The sequence below is a fragment of the Ochotona curzoniae genome, unplaced genomic scaffold (genome assembly GCF_017591425.1).
Source record: "Ochotona curzoniae isolate NIBS_2020 unplaced genomic scaffold, NIBS_Ocur_1.0 contig_1014, whole genome shotgun sequence".
NCBI classification, from domain to species: Eukaryota; Metazoa; Chordata; class Mammalia; order Lagomorpha; family Ochotonidae; genus Ochotona; species Ochotona curzoniae.
Genome location: NW_024464920.1, coordinates 17,457,557 through 17,461,858, shown reverse-complemented (window position 1 = coordinate 17,461,858; position 4,302 = coordinate 17,457,557). Strand labels below are relative to the sequence as shown.

Here is a 4,302-nt window from a genome sequence, read left to right as displayed (position 1 = left end):
ACGCTGAAATATAGAGCTGTTTTCTATCACTTGTTACCATTTGAATGTCTGTCTCAGGAAAGTGAATTCAATATATCTTCCTGGCCATCAGTTGCCCTTTGAATACTCCTCTCTCGGATGCAGCTAGATTTCGCTTCAGAACTTACTGAGATGGATGAGCTCTTGCCACACATAGAAGTGAAAGAAAACATTTCTTTCTCTGCCAGAACAGATGAGATTCGTCATTAGGAGAATGGATTTGACCTTGTAAAGTAGACCAAAGCAATTAATAAACAAACTCCTTTGCCGGTATATTGCTTTTATTCTAGTCCTTAAACAGAAGCTGAAGTTTGTTGTTTTTGTTTGCTTATTTTGATGTGCTAATGGCAATGTTGCAAACTCTTAAAATCCGAACACTAAGAAGAATCCAGAGATGGAATAGCAACTATCTCCCACTTAAGACTTCCCACATAACAAAAGTTGATGGACATTTAAAAAAATCATGTTTATTCTCAGCTATCGTCATAAGTAAAATTAGTTCAGAAGTTACTAAAAGAGATCTATGAAAATGGTTGGATAATATTACATAAAATAAGGTAGATCAGCACTAGTGCCTATGACAGAACAATGAAAACTACAATATGATGGTGATTTATAGTACCTAACACCACAATTTCATTATTGTTGTAAGAGCTTCTCTAATATATAAGGAGACCTCAAAGGCTTTGTGGAAAGTGGAATCTCATGAGCTTTTCTGGAAACTTCATCATATTTATTTTTAAATTCACAATTCTTATTTTATGTTCTTTTCCCTGTTCTTTTTTTTTTTTTTTTTATTGATGGCTCCAGTTTATTTCCTCCTCCCAAAACAAATTAAGTGAACAATAACCTTAGGATTTTATTCTCTTCATAATAAAGCAGAGGACAAAGTTTGGAACTGGATCACTTGGCCTTTTCTCTTCTTATCTCCTCCCAGTTCGAAATGTTTACATCTTTTAATAGCCAACATTCTCTTGGATCCAAAGTTAGGTTCTGTGCTGTCAAGCCTCAGCACAATCTTCGTTGTAGCTTTAGCCTTTTCCCAGAAAATCGGCTAAGTCTGTCTGCCATAGCCACTCTGCTTCCTATGATAAGACCACTTCCCTGGGCATGGAGGGTGTCTTATATTGTGCTACTTTGTAGGGCTGGTACTTTCCACATTTTCTGCAGAAAGTCTGGTGCATTTTCAAAATGTTCACCACGCTTGCAGAGTGCTATTGGCACAAAGAGATTCCCTATTCCTTTAAAAAAATATTATTTATGTGGCCAGTGCCATGGCACAGTAGGCTAAGCAGGTTTGTGTCCTGGTTGTTCTGCTTCTGATTCAGCTCCATGCTTATGCCCTGGGAAAGAAGCATGTGTCAAGCCCTTGGCGCCTGTAGCTGTGCAGATGACCTGGAAGAAGCTCCTGTTTCCTGGCTTTTTGATCAGTCCAGCTCTGGCTGTTTCTGCCATTTAAAGAGTGAACCAGCAACTGGAAACCCTCTCTCTGTGCTTATGTCTTTAACACTGCCTCTCAAGTACAAATACATTTTAAAAAGATTATTTATTTGCTTTATTTTAAAAGCATGGAGACATAGAAACACACAGAAATATCTTTGCCAATATGTTTTTCAAATGATTGCAAAGACCAGGATGGGCCAGGCTGAAGCCACAAGCCTAGCACTCATTCCAAATCTTTCAAGTTGTTGTCAGGGATCCAACCACTTGAGCTACTACTTGTTGCCACCCAGGTGCATAAAAAGGAAGTTGAAATCAGAAGCAGCGCTAGACTTAATGTAGTCACTCTGATATGTGATCAATGCATCACGAATCATGTTATAACTATGGTGCCAATGCCTGTCTCCCTTTATTCCATTCCGTATCTACTTTTTAATAAGCATCCTCTCCCCTCACCCCCCCCCCCACCGGAACCCACATCTAACCAAAGTCCATTTTCCAAGTGTAAAGTTATACTCAACATACAGGAAAACAGCATGTAGCAAACTCTGGGGCATACAGTTGACACACTTCCTAATTTCTTTTCCAAGGCTACAAGTGTAGTTAATGCTGCTAAGGGGGAAGAAACAACCTTGAGTAAATCCAGCTGATAAACTCCATGTAGGCATGTATGCTGACAAATCACCGTGAGCCACAAATGTTTGGTCTTGTTATTCAGTTGTCTTTGGAACCATTCATCAATCTGCACACTTAGATATGGATTAGAAGCAATTGTTTTAACCCTTCAATAAATAAATAAATTCAAGTCAGTAATAGGCATTCTTTCTCTTAAAATTTGTGTACTTTTTAAATGTTACACTCTATCATACAAAAAAAAAGGAACAAAAATAGCTAAGAGGGAGGATATTAGTCTAACAAGATATCTAATTTCATTTTCAAAGGTCGATTTTTAAGGAATGGATTAAGGAAATGAATCCACTTTTTAATAATTTTTTCACCAGTAGATGGCAGTACACAGGTATATTATTTATACCCAGTGTGATCTGAGGGACAAGAGGATATCTGCTCTGATGGCCAGTGTGAAATCCTTCCCCCCAGACTTAGTTCTTAGAAAGTTTGTAGCCAAGAGTCTTTTAACAGCTGTATGTAAAGGAAGACCATGTATTCAATAACATTAATTTTGTTTATCAAATACTTAACAGTACCCTCTGTTTGATGGAGGGGTAACCTGTTGCACTCCTATTCAGGTAAAGAGCCTGAAACCCAGACATTAACATTCCCTAAAATCACATGCTTAGTTGGGAGAAGAACTGAGATTTGGCCCAGGCTTTTGATTTGGTGCATTTCTCTACCTGTCTTTTTTCTTTTCTTTCTTCTTTCCTTTCTTTCTTTCTTTCTTTCTTTCCTTCTTTCTTTCTTTCTTTCTTTCTTTCTTTCTTTCTTTCTTTCTTTCTTTCTTTCTTTCTTTCTTTCTTTCTTTCTTTCTTTCCTTCCTTCCTTCCTTTAAAAAAAAAATTTATTTATGTTTATTGGAAAGTCAGGTTAACAGAGAGAAGGAGACACAGAGAGAAAGATCTTCCATATGCAGGTTAACTCCCAAGTAGCCTCAAGGGCTGGAGCTGAGTTGATCCAAAGCCAGGAGTCAGGAGTTTCTTCTAGGTTTCCCATAAGGGTGCAGATTCCCAAAGTTTTTGACCATCCTCTACTGCTTCCCCATGGCACAAACAGGGTGCTGGAAGAAAAATGAAACAACTGGGATATGAACCAGCACCCATATGAGATCCCAGTGGATGCAAGGTGAGGCTTTAGCCACTGGGTTACCATGCTGGATCCCCCCCTTTACTCCCTTCTTCCTCTCTTCCTCCCTCTTTTTCTCCCCACCTCTCTCCTTTCATTCCTCTCTTTTATTCTCTCTTTCACTCAACTCTTATTTTACTAACCATGAATCATTCATATTTATTCCATAATTTAAAAAAGCTTGACTTATAATTCCAGTGGATGAACGTTTATGCATTCACACTAGAGATTCATAGAGGTTCTAGCAATATAAAAATAATGTTGAGGAAGGCCAGGGGCCTTAAATAGAAATGTGTGAGTCCATTACCAAGGGGAGAACAGAGCAAGAGAACAGAAAAAAACAATACCAATGAGAAGAGGAAGCCACAGCCAGAATCTACCACCCAACATTGTGCAATGGTTTCTTTTATATTCTGACTTATTAGTAAATATCTGTAAAACTTCAATAAGCAGATTGCAATGTGTCAAATCTCCTGAAGCACAAACCAGTAAAGCATGCCCCCCACCTTACGGCACGTGCATCCATCTTGACACCTCAGAGCTTCATATCACCTACTATTGGCTCATCTTCAATGTCTGAAATACCAGGTCTTTATTCTATAACTGGACCTTAGAGTTCTTAAAGTTTTGAATTGTTAAACCCCAGCACCTGTGAGTGTGACCTTATTTGGAAATATGGCCCTTAAAGTTGTAGTCAAGCTAAGATAAGGTTGTATTGGATTACGTTGGACCTAATTTATTAGTCACCCTATAAGAAGAGAGATATTAGGAAACAGGCAGGCAGACAAAGGGAAATATATTATGTGATGACACAGGCTGAAATTAGAATGCTACAAATAGAAATCAAGGAACACCACGAACTGCTAATGACGACCAAATCAGGAAAAAAATGTGGAGTGAATTACCCCTCATATGTTCTGTAACTGCAGTTGCCATCAACATTTTGATCTCACATTTACAGCCTCCAGAGTTGCAAGACAATATATTCCCGTTGTTTTAAGCTACCCAGTTTATAACACTTTGATAGAATCTCCCTAGAAATCCAGT

At 38.3% G+C, this 4,302-nt stretch overlaps 1 pseudogene; it reads right to left on the bottom strand.

Moving 5' to 3' along the window:
• Positions 1–886: 886 nt before the first annotated feature.
• On the bottom strand, positions 887–3,781 carry LOC121154949 (annotated as a pseudogene).
• Positions 3,782–4,302: the final 521 nt, after the last annotated feature.